The following is a 13,118-nucleotide window of genomic DNA, read 5'->3' as shown; positions in this document are numbered from 1 at the left end:
ATGTCAATGAATGCAGTAGAGGCAAGGCTGAGACTGGGTGTATATGCACAGACCAGCACAGTTTTAACAGAAAAAAAAACAATTAAAGTGTTGCCAAATGCCCTCCCAGATGGTTTCATCCCAGCCTCTCTGTAAACTAGACTAATAGGTTTTCAGATTTTCAGATCAGATCCACAAGCTTGATTAAAGAAGGAAGATAATATTAACGTATCTCTAATCTTACAACTTGTTGAAACTCAGGTGGTTAAAGCAATGGATGCCCAAAATGTACCAGAACTCCACTTGGTTTCTCTGTCCTGAAAGCTCAGGCAAAAAAGAGATGCCAGAAAGTCATTTTATTATTGCACACAGTAATAACCACTTGTTGTCATGGTGGAATTCATTGCCTAAATTTCCACACTGCAGACAGAGACCATGCCTAAAACAGCTACACAAAGAGCATGAAGGAGATTTTTCCTGTGGTGGGTGACATCCCAGTTGCCTTTCCTGATCAATGTGAAGTCCCTTTTTTGCTGGAGAAACAGCAGAAGGCAGTAGGCTAGGACAAGGTCCTAGACAAAGAGATGGTTTATTGCAGGATTTTGGCAATGCACTTACTGTAGGCAACAACAGCAACAAAAAATAAGTCTCAAACTGTGCTGAAGGATGCATGCAAAACTTTGACATTTTTCCTGGAATGTGTTCACATATAGATAAACTAATCAGTGCTGTGGTAAATGGCACCCATTAAAGTGGGAGGAGTGCCAGGAAACAAAAGGGAACACCGTACATTGACTGGGACTCTTGAGCAGCAAATGAACAGCAGACCCATTCCTTTTAATCAGCAGCCCATTGTGTGTCTCAGAGCCTTTCCACAGAAGTTAATGGGTGAACAGACTTTTGCTGGCATAGATTTTCCATTGTAGAGCACTCTGTTCTGTTCTGGTTTACTATTTTGCTATAAATTAACTTAAAAGAGTTGCTTACCACTGTCAGAGCATACTGTGAAAAAAACTCACTTCTGAAGCAGTTTGTCACTCTTCTTTACATGATGGAACTGGAAAATACAGGAACAGGAATCACCATTGTGGCCCTGAGCTTTTTGCAAGGATTTTCACTTTTGTATGACTGAAGCGTATTTTGGCGGACCTACGAAAAGCAAAGGGGTTGATGCTTGAGTCATTTGGTCTCATAACATGTAAAATACATACTACTGATTTGGTATATTTTCAAGGGTGCAGGGGCTTTCTGAGTGCTCTGTGGGATGGTGGATAACCATGCTGCCAATGGGTATGGATAGGTAAGGGAAGGTACTAGAAGTAGATGATGAGAGTCAGAAGTACCTTTGTAGACTCGGATAAATGGCTAAGCTTTGGTTTAGAAAAAATTAACCTTCTGCACAGAACAATAAGGAAATAGCTGTCCTTATCCTCTCTTGTCCTTTCCAAGAACAATAAGTACAGCTATCAGTATTCTTGCCAATATTTCATTTATTATCTCAATTTGAAAGTATTTTATTGTTTCAAGGACAATTTTTAATATACTGGAGAATATTTCTAGTAGGCTGTGGTATCTGGGTTCAATCTTACCGTTTATACAAGAAGAGGAAACATAATAGCTTCTCTGAAATGGCCAACCTTACTACAGCTTTAGAAGCACTCTATGGGGAGTTGAATAGAAGGAAATGGCAAACTGAAAAGGGTTGCTAAGAAACAATTTCAGATGCTTCCAGATTTTATTAAAAAAAAAAAAAAAAAAAAAAAAAAGGACACAACCACAAAGCCAGACTAATAATTTCCAAAAGGAAATGATCAGATGACTATTTTCTACTAGCAAACAATACTAGTTTACTAAACAAGGAAATAATAAGGAAATAAGTGCATTGGGACTTGGTATAATTAATAAACATGAATGGGGATTCTTTCCCAAAGAAAAGCTTTGTATGGGGACTGAACTTCCAGTAAAGCTTTTGCTTTAATAGCCTCAGTGGAGAATCTCCTAAACAAGTTGCACAGTTGATTGGACATGTTGCATTGATGAGCGTCAGGTGGAAAACCCGCAGTAATAGTCCACTTTGATGCAAGGAGTGTTCGTGCTGTCATGACAACTGATGTGTGATATGTACAGATATGCCCTGCTAGACAAACCAGCACTCCCAATCAGTTATCTGTAGCAAAAGATGTTCTCAGCTTCTACTTTTCAGCTGTTAGATAAGAAAACTGCCTTGCAGTTGTAGCTGATCCCAGATACATTAATCCTTAATGCATACAGATTCAGGAGTTTTGTTCTCTGTGTTATGTACTTGCATTTTTTTCATGTTTCTACTCATGAAACAAGGTTGGCTACTGAGGTTTGGTTTTACTGATAGTTTGTTTTTCCATTGTTTTTTAGACTTCTAACCACATATGCTTTCTCAACTACTTTTTGAGGGCCTACCTCATAATACACTTTAATAGTTGGCTACCAAAGGTCAGAAATTATACAAGCCAGGTCATTAACAGCTAATGAAGTAAGTTTTCTTTTTTTTTTTTAATTTCTATGCTGTGAAATCTTGAGCCGTACATTCTTCACAACTTCTTCAAGGAAACATAACCCATGAACAAGTGAATGAACCAAAAGAAAGTTCATCTGGCATAATTTAGTAAAGTAGCAAGCTACAGAATAGCTATCAAAATGAAGTTGACACTATGCTTTTCGTCCTGGAACAAACTGGTTACTTCAGTTTTTATTTAATGAGGTAACACAGGAATATATTGATATTGTGATTCTATTCTCTCATGTTCTTTTTAATGTAATGATATCTTTATATATCTTTGTCAAATATTTGGTTGTTTACAAAACCCAATAGTAGATGTTTTTATTACACAAAATTATGTGAAGATATTAAAATAATTTTAAATAATTATGCAACACAGAGTTTTCCACCCCTCTCCAACAATTTAAAATTTCCATTTTTGACTGATAGCAACAGCAAAAAATTACCTACAATCTTTACTGGTTGAAGACAGTTTTATTAATGTCATGCTAATTGATACTTAATCTAACTTCTGCTGAAGTATTTCAGTTAAAGGCATTTGAAACAGGCTCTAAAATATTAGCTTGCATGCAGGAAGACAGCCATTTTGACTTCTTTTTATTTTAAGGTTGATTGGACCTCCCTTTGAATGGAGAGTGAAAAAAGTTGGCATTCTTAAAAGAGTAGTTTCCTTGTACTAAAATATTCTGCAGTCAGAGAAACACAGCTTTCATTGTGCTTTGTGCTGTCTGAGTCATGTGCTCAATGAATGATAGATCAATGCTTAGTCAAGCCTGGACATGGTGAACTACAAAAGCTGATGAATGGAAGACAAAATGGGTTTCAAAATATAGTTACTTCTTTATGATCAGCAAAAATATCCCACCAGGATCTCAAATTCTGGTAAAAAAAATAATGAGTTAAGCATGACAAAGTTTAATTTAAGGTCATGTTCTGACTGCTATGTAGATAATGAAGAGAAAAGAGAAACTGAAACAAGAGATCACCAAGTGGACAGTGTTACACTCAAGTAGTGAGTGAGCCTTTTGGATCTCAATGTCACTCACACATCTTTGAGAATCGAAAGAGAAGTGACCACATCTGAACAAAATCCTGCACTAAACTGACTCTCCTTCCATCTGTCTCAGTCCAGATCTTTGTTGATGTTGTCCAGAAGGAAGAAGGGATCTCTGTCTCCATGAATGTCAAATTCTTGACTGCTGTGATTTTCTCCTGTCTTTGGTCTTCTGCTTTAATTCTCCTTCCTCTTAGTTCTTAAGAAACTGCTCCTGGTGATATGACCATATTCTTTTTTCTTTAGATTCCCTTCCCTTCCCTTCCCTTCCCTTCCCTTCCCTTCCCTTCCCTTCCCTTCCCTTCCCTTCCCTTCCCTTCCCTTCCCTTCCCTTCCCTTCCCTTCCCTTCCCTTCCCTTCCCTTCCCTTCCCTTCCCTTCCCTTCCCTTCCCTTCCCTTCCCTTCCCTTCCCTTCCCTCCCCTTCCCTCCCCGCCCCTTTCCCTCCCCTTCCCCTTCCCCTTCCCCTTCCCCTTCCCCTTCCCCTTCCCCTTCCCCTTCCCCTTCCCCTTCCCCTTCCCCTTCCCCTTCCCCTTCCCCTTCCCCTTCCCCTTCCCCTTCCCCTTCCCCTTCCCCTTCCCCTTCCCCTTCCCCTTCCCCTTCCCCTTCCCCTTCCCCTTCCCCTTCCCCTTCCCTTTCCCCTTCCCCTTCCCCTTCCCCTTCCCCTTCCCCTTCCCCTTCCCCTTCCCCTTCCCCTTCCCCTTCCCTTCCCCCTCCCTTCCCTTCCCTTCCCCTTTCCTGCTACTACCTTCATGCCTCATACTTATCTGCAAGGTAGGATCAATTTATAGTGACCATACTTGTACAATTTTTCCTCTACTTCAGTTTTTTGTGTGTTTCTGTAGTTTTGGCCGATACGCTGTTTGGGATAAGTTCTTTCTCATGAAGTTAGGCACCATAAGCTTATGCCTCATGATTGACGTCCCCAGGCAATGGCAGTTTCAAAGGTACCTAAGTCACTTGTGGCTTCTTTAAAAGATTTCTTCTGGTTGATTAATGCTGGTGGCCTAGCACTGAGAAATGTGCTTCCTACCATCCATCATGCACAACTTAGATGTGCTCATTGTTAGGCTCCGTAATCAGCTATGTGAACATGACAGAGGAGTCCAGCATGCCACCAGCAGTTGGAGGAGACCCAATAACCCCATGAGAGACTCTAAATCCTGCCCTGTGCCCCCTGGGCAGCCCCAGAAGACAGCTAATGGAGGGATCCACATTGTGCTTATATTTGTATGTATTTCCCAGTAATGGCCCTTCATCCTGACCAGCCAGCAAGGGGAACAGGACAAGGCTGCTGTTGTTGCTTGCTTTTGCGTGAGGGAGATGAGGGCATGTGTATAAGTACTCTGTGTGTCTCTGTGCCTACTGGGAATATATGCTGAGCATCGCTACCTGCAGGACCCAGCAACATTTTAGGAGTGGTGGCAGCCTCACTACTGTCAGGCCACTAACTTCCATAAATCGTTTACACATCATTAAGTTGCTCTTGATGGAAAAAGCAACACATAAGCAATGCAATTCCAAGGTATTTCTGAAAGCGTAAGAGGCAAATCACATCTTTTCACGTTTGGTTACAAATTGTATTCTGGTTTGCATACATCCAGTTTCTTAAAGCATAATCTTGCATCTTAATTAATAATAACTTCTAAGTTAGTGTGTTTTTGAAATGAACAGCAAGTGTTTCCCTTGGTGGGTGCTCACATGAGACTTGTCAAAGTTCATATAGGTTAGCTTTCTTTGCTGTACCCCAAGAAGATAAATTTTCATGCGTGAAAATCCTTTGGTAGAGTTAAGAGGCAGATTATTTTGTTTGGTGGATACTGTTGCCCCCTGGAGGCCATTTCTCAATTATCACAATATTAGATTGGAACTTAAATTAAAACTTAGAAATGTTTGCTATTATAAACAAAATATTCCCTTTAGCAATTAAAAATATTGTGATTTTAATTAAAAGGGTTTATGAGCTTATCAGAGAAATAACTGATTTCTTACTATGCTAATTATTTTTCTACATTTGCTGTTTAGATTTGCAAATTACTAGACAGTAAAATTTAATTGCTTTTTAAGGGAGATGAATATTTAATTTGAATACAGTACTTGGGAAAAATAGGGATTTTCTGAATAAGTGTGTGTGTTTAAGCAGCATAGCTAATCAAACCAGGGAGTGCAAGTGCCTCCACATGCACTGCAGACACATTTCTTCACAGTGCTACTATTGCTCATGTAAGGGCAAGACACAGGAAAGTGCATAGTTGTGAGCAGAGGCAGTCCTAGATTGCATTCATGCTTTATAGCTCCTGTATTGCCCCTGGTTGGAAACAGCTATGAAGTCAAAGGCAACTTGTGGAGTTGTGTTGTGCGTGGCTATCGATGACAGCTCTTATCCTGACGGCCAAGCAGGCAGGAGCCCAAAAATCACATCCAGCTCCTTCTCCACTGCATACCCTCCTGGTGAGGGAGGGCACACAATCAGGTACACCCTCACAGCGCACCTCATAGGCATCCTGAAGTGGAATCTACTTTTCTGCACTTGCGTAAAACAAACAAACAAATAAACAAAAAAATGCGCCTTTTTTTCCTCTGTTTCTGGGTCTGTGAAAGAATTTGAACAATTTTCAATGGAACCTGTCTCTCAACTTCTCAGGTCTTGACTTCTATAGCTAGAACTAAAATAAATTGCTCATTAGAACAATTTGGTGGTTGATGGTCTGTAGCTCACATCCAGCCTAGGTAGCAATGACTTTTAGTCCTTGGCCACTGGAGTCAAAGCTGGACTACTGAGCCAACTTCATAGGTAATAATTAATTCAGCACTCCATGCAGAAGGATATTCTCTACGTGAGTAAGAGTCTATTTCTAAATATTTAGTTCTTAAAGGCATTGCTAATCAGTATCACTAGTGGTATAAATTAAGTATTAATTTATACATGTCTACTTGTTTAGCTTTTGCAATTACTCCCTTGTCTACACTTGTAATTAGGCTGTTTTTTCCTCATGAATACTGTATCTCTCAGTCATTTTTCTCTGCTGGTGCTCTGATTTCTATTGCCTTCCCATCCCCATGGGGTGCTGGAGTTTGCTTCTGCTATTCTTTGCTGAGCTTCCTGCCCCAGCAAGGGAGACACCTGTGCTGACAAAGAAGCAACCCCACACTAGTGCAGGGATGAATGGGGCTATATATGATATACATATGATGGAAACTGGACAAGGACAATGTGTGGTAGTGCTTCTCACATATATTGCCTAGACTCAAAGAGGTTGGTGCCACTGATGGTTCATGCACCATGCACCCTGGCAGGCACACCAGCTTATTTTGCCATGCACCAGTTCTTCAGTTTTGGCTGGTGCTTCCTTCCACATGCAGCACCATGCTGCAGGCTGCCCAGCCGTTTCTGGGCAGGCAGGTGCAAAGTGCTTGGTTCTACTTGCGAAGCCCTCTTTGTCTGATGGCTTTCAGCGTGCCTTCTTCTTCAGCATTTTCTTCCTCTTCTCACTACAGGTTCAGTATTCCCTCTGTATTCCCACATAGTTCACATCGTGCTGTGTAACCTTCATGCAAAAATTAATGTGGTCTGTTGCACTGAGCGTCATTAGTACTTCAGGTAAGCTGAGTGAGAGTCTTAAAAATGCTGAAAAGCAGATGAAGGGCACCTGCTAAGAAGTGCAAGAACTGGGCTTGTGCTAGCTGTTTTCTGTTGTGAAGAGCAGGGCCACATGCAATATATTCAAGTATTATAATATAGCAGGGTAATAACTGTTCATGTTATTGTTGCTTTTTCTGAGTTTGGGCATGAGTAAAGATTTCATTCAAGCTGATACTCCAGAAGTTCATAGTCAAAGTTTGTCTCACTATGCTCCCTTACTACTTAAAAGGATTAATTTTTCAACCACTGGAAACATTCAGTCCACAACATAGCTCATTTTTGTTTATACACAGATTAAATTTTTTTTGAGGACATGATGATAGTTTGAATCTCGCGAGACTATGTATGTATACCTCCACCTTGTTTTTACGTCTGCTACATACATTAATGATAAAGTTTATACACTTACATGGAAACCAACAGTCTATTATTATTCTTTCCACAATTCTAGCTTTAGAAATAAAGACATACAAAGACAAAAAAAGCATATCTGTTGGAAAATGGAGAAGTCCTTACTCCCTCCTGTCTGCAGGCTCCATCTATTTCTCTCTGACTATTCCCGTCCTGCCTGTCCACACATAATACTCCAGCCAGGTTCCTCCTTATGCTACTTTTGTCATATATATATATATATGTCATATATATATATATATATAATTGCTATGCATATATTGGCATATATATCGCATATACATACATGTGTGTGCATATATATTTATATATATACATATATACATACATATATATGTATATATATTTCTTATTCCTCTGTCCTCAGCCCCTGAGTGACCATACAATGCTGTTGTGGTTTAGCCCGGCTGGCAGCCAAACACCACACAGCCATTCGCTCACCCTCCCCCCTCCCTCTCCGGGATGGGGGAGAGAAACGGGAAAGTGAAGCCTGTGAGTTGAGATAAAGACAGTTTATTAAGACAGGAAAAAGAATAACAATAATAATAATAATAATAGTATTAATAATGTGTATGAAATAAGTGATGCACAATGCAATTGCTCACCACCCGTTGACCGATGCCCAGCCTATCCCCGAGCAGCCGCCCCCCCACCCCGGCTAGCCACCCCTATATATTGTTCAGCATGACGTCAGATGGTATGGAATACCCCTTTGGCCAGTTTGGGTCAGCTGTCCTGGGTCTGTCCCCTCCCAGCTCCTGCTGCATCCCTAGCCTGCTCGCTAGCAGGACAGAGCGAGAAGCTGAAAAGTCCTTGGCTTGGTGTAAGCACTGCTCTACAACAATTAAAACATCAGCATGTTATCAGCGCTCTTCTCATTCTAATCCAAAACATAGCACCCTGCCAGCTACTAGGAGGAAAATTAACTCTGTCCTACCTGAAACCAGGACAAATGCTCATTAGCTTGTGGAGCAAATGAGGTTGCTCTCAACTGCCTCCTGTGTTCCCACTGTGGAGGTGCTGACCCAGCATCACAACATGGGTCCCCACTGAGCCCCTGACAGGTCTACCCATGCCCAGTGGCTCTGAGCATCCATTTTCCAAGAAAAGAGGGAGAAGGAGAGCGATGGAGTTGGAGGATGTAGCCAGGGAGGATGGGGTTACTGCACAGACATGCAGCCTAAGAGGCAGGTGGGACATGTGGCTTGTCCTTCAGGGAAGATCTCGCACAGCCCTGCCAAAATTGTCAGTGTAGGTGTGGTAGGTGGACGTTACATTGGGCTGAATAGGAGTATTGAAGAATAACTTCAAGTTAAAAATTGCTGAACTGTTTATCTGCTATCCTTTTGTAAAGCAAAAAATAAAAATAAAAAATCTCTGTGTTATTCACAAGTGGGAAGTTTACAAATGGCAAATAAAAATCAATATTTTGACATTCAAAACATTGTTTTTACCCTCACTGTGCTTGAGTCTGTGGTTGTGACAGCTTGTGAAAGACCGAGCCTGCGTGTAAATGAGGCACCCTGTGAAGGCAGACTTGGGACCAGAGCTGTAGAAGTGCGGCTGGGATCACGGAAGATCAACAGCACCGTCTGCTAGATGAGGCTGTCTGGCTCACTCGCCAGTGCAGGGATCTGGGCTGTCCTGCAGTAATGCTTGTCACAGGCAGCACTTTTCCCTCAAACTGGAAAAACTGGGAAAACTGGGCAGCTGTTGTGGGAAACTTGAAGCACTGAGGAAAGGTGAGGTGTCTCCACAACAGGCAAGGGTGGTCTCAAAGATAGATAGTCCATGTGTGCTAGCTCCTGCTATTTATTACTTCTGTTGGTTAGAAAATGGGGGAGAACAGGTAGAGCTTAAAGCCATATTGCTTTGGAAAGCAGAGGAAGTTAAAATGTCCACTTCTGTTTGAAATCTATCTTTTCTTTTTCCTGTTTGAACCTACGGTTTTGTGAATGAAGCTTTAATGGTGACCACAGGGAAGGTTTAGGCTAACCATGGCAGTACAGACAGCTAATCCCACCTTCTGCTGCTGCTCTGACCACAAAACAGAAACCCTAGCAGGCCCAAAGACAGCCACGAGCGAGAGCTGCCCTGAGTGCATGCTGCGTGGTATTTACAGTTACAGCAGCAGGAGCGGAGCGCGCTCCAAAGAGGCGTTAATCGCCGTCGGTTACAGATACCACGGCAGGAAGGAGAACTAAAACCGGCATGCAGCTTCTCACGTTGGTGCCACAAACGGCAGGTCTGAGTGAGTAGCAGGTATCTGTAAACACCAGCGAGGAGGAATTCTGAGTTGGAGCAACCGCGCGCTGACCACAGCATGGCCATGAAGGGGCAGCCGGGCCCAACGCTGCAGCTGGGGCTTGGCTTTGTCTGCCACTGAGAGCTGGTGGATGGCTGGGTGGATGGATGGATGGATAGATGGATGGATGGATGGAGGATAGATGAAGGAGGAGGAGGCTGAAAAGTAGGAGGAAGAAGAGGAAGAGGAGGATGACTGTGGGGACCAAGCCGAGGTCTGTGCTGGCCAGGGCCTGGTGCAGACCTCCGTCTCTTTTCAGCAAAGTAAAAGGGGCAAAAAGCATCGGAAGGATGCAAAACGATGTTGTACATTGTGACAGACCAAGAATCTCATCCTTAATACTCCTGAGGACCACCAGCTCAGCTCAGCTCAGCTCAGGGATATCACTATTTCTGGGCCTGACCCATTCAGCTCACTAACTCCCAATCCCGTGTGCAACTATTCTACTCTAAAACAATAAGACTTATTGGAGAAAAACAAAAAACAACAACTCCAAAAAAAGCCACACAAGACCTTCAGAAGGTCCCTTCTAATTATTTATGGTTTAAATTAGCAGCTGCATCCTACATAATATCATTAAACTTTGCAAGGGTTTGGACAGACAGCTCTGCATCTTACACAGTACTTTTATCTTTACCTGTAAGACATTGGTTTGTTCCAGGTTGCTCACTAGGCAAGTAACTGTTTTTTTTTTTTTTTTTTTTTTTTTTTTAATTCAGCCACAAGGCAAACTGCTGTTATCTATTTGAAAAATGGTACTTCTGTTTACAGTGAAGTATTAATAGCATTTGTTAGAAACTAGCTTAATTTGGCATTACAGGGTGATCGAGCAAACTTGCTCTCACAATAATTTAAAAGTTGAGTTTATGTCAAGAAGTATGGTTACAGCTACAGTGCTAATGACTGAAGTGCTAGCACTCATGGCATAGAAAATATTTGGGTGGTAACTGTGGCTCGGAAAGCTTTCTGCCTTCTTTCTCTCCTTAGCATGGAGACTTGAGCAGCTCTTTGCTCAAAGGCTCTGGGAGCTGCCCCTGCGGGGAGGTCAGAGCTGCTTTAAGCTGGGGCACGTTTAGTCTAGTGGGGATATGGAGTCAAGACATACATGTTGACAACAATCAATGAATGTCCATGGCTGGTGGTTGATAGGTCTTCTGTGACTTTCCATGGAAACAGGCTAGAGTAAGCAAAGTCTTGTGCAAGGGAATTGGAAAGAGTCCTATATCCCGTAACCATGGGTAGCTGAAGGCAAAGGCTGGTGGGGACAAAAGTAACATCATATTTTCCTCTAGCTCAGAGCATGAGGATGTTAGCCTGAATCCGTATGTCTAGGTGTTGATCACTTGGATAAAGCTGGCATGGCAGATGTGCCTGGAGCAGCTGTGTGACAGTCACACTTGGGCATCTGTCAGGTTCTTGCCCTCTCTCATTCTTTAAACCATAAGAATGAACCTGCAGGTTCTTTCACAGCACAAAACAGCTTCAGAGAAGGGACAATGTGCCTGTGCTCTGCTTTCAAAACCCTTTCTTCTCCTTGAACAGCTTGGAAGTAATGATTTCCAAACCAGAGGCTGGATCAGAAAAAAAGGTAGTGGTTTGTTTGGTAGTGAGCCTGAGGGAAGACAGGGAGAGATGGTGGCACAAACGCTGGCATTCAGGTCTAGGGCACTGTTAACTGACTTTTAGAACATTTGTCATTTGTTTTTGACTCATTCAAAGGAACAGCATCCAAGTATGTTTTTTAGAATTGACAAATGACAAGAAATTAGGTGGCTGCATTTCTGATTTCTCCTCCTAATATGCAAGGGCTCCCCTTCCCCCTGCTGCTCAGCAGAAGTAAACAATATTCCCTGGGACAAAATTTAGCTTTCCTCTAGCTCTTCATAACATTTAGCTCATGTTAGTTAATGCCATTAGTCAGAGATCTCCAATTTAAGTGTCATAAAATGCTAATTATAATGAGGCGCTTGATGTCTCTCCCCGCGTGTAACATCTCAGGATGCTGCTGAAGTCCTATTGGACAAGAGTTACCGGGACAGAATGAGGAAGGTGTTTTGCTGTGCTGTAGAGGTTAATTAGAAAACTTCTCACATTATTGGTGAACCTAATTAATTTCACAACTTTAGAAGAGAGTCCTGATTACATCTGGTAAATAGCTGATAGCCCCAATAGCAAATTATGGATAATTTGATACAAGACCACTGTAGTTTGTGGTTACATGGCAACAGCACATTTTGCTGACTTTTAAGTAAGAGTAAGACTATGACCCGGGCAAAGAGAGCTGTGCAGAATGTCCAAGGGGCAGAAAGTGCCTTGTTCTGGTCTTCTAGGAGGAAATCCTTATGATTTCAGGGAGTAAAAGAGGATGTTGCCATGGAAGACATACTGGTTGTTCCCCATTTCCACTAAGCATGTCATGTCTAAAGACTGCCTTCCCATGGATACTGTTGTGTTCGAACTTACTTGCTTGACATATGCTTAAACTCTATCACACAGTACTAATAACCTGTGTTCTTTATTCTTTCTACAGGTTTATAAATAAATAGTTCTAGTCATTGCAGCCATAGACTTACATGAACTCAAAGATAACGCAGCTTTCAGCCACAGCTCTATACCTGCCCTTTGTGAAGATGTATTTAAAAAGCAAACTTCCCACCAACTGCTGGGCTGGTGATAGGTGGGATTGAATTAGTAAGGCAGATAGACAGATTCAAGCTGACATCCTCGTTGAATCAGCTGCTGGAGCTGGAGGTTACTGAAAATCCTTAAGGGCACATGTGCACGCATGCAAAACCATCAAGAAAAGAGCAATATAAAGAAAGATTGTGTCTTTGTTAGAGGTGAGAGCTTGTCCCAAAAATTAGCCTTACTGGAACTACTGGCTGAAAGCCCTCCTCAGCTAGACACGACTTTTGTGTTGTTGTAACTCCTTCCTTACTGAACATTCATTAATTCTTGCACTTTAACATAAAATGTACTCTATTACATCTGGCTTACCATCAGCCTGCTATATCAGCCTACTGAGAGTGACTGGGAAGCTGGCAGAGCTTCCTAGGGATTTGTCAATGCTGGGAAGTCCCACTGAGGTTTTTGGGGCGTTCCTCTGCTGACCTGCCAAGTCTGATCTGGATTCTGGTAGCACAATGCAGGGAAACAGAGCCTCCCAGGCACGTGCTACCCCCAGCCTCTCAG

General features: G+C 42.2%; 1 long non-coding RNA gene across 1 annotated transcript; it reads right to left on the bottom strand.

Moving 5' to 3' along the window:
* Positions 1 to 316: 316 nt before the first annotated feature.
* On the bottom strand, positions 317 to 1,443 carry LOC118259651 (uncharacterized). The gene is made up of 2 exons (XR_004782071.2): positions 967 to 1,443; positions 317 to 551 (listed from the first exon to the last, which is right to left on the bottom strand). It is a non-coding gene; the product is annotated as an uncharacterized LOC118259651 (long non-coding RNA).
* Between the last annotated feature and the right edge of the window lie 11,675 nt (positions 1,444 to 13,118).

The sequence above is a fragment of the Cygnus atratus genome, chromosome Z (assembly GCF_013377495.2).
Source record: "Cygnus atratus isolate AKBS03 ecotype Queensland, Australia chromosome Z, CAtr_DNAZoo_HiC_assembly, whole genome shotgun sequence".
NCBI classification, from domain to species: domain Eukaryota; kingdom Metazoa; phylum Chordata; class Aves; order Anseriformes; family Anatidae; genus Cygnus; species Cygnus atratus.
Note: the sequence above shows the minus strand (reverse complement) of the source record. Positions and strands in the feature narration are given on the sequence as shown.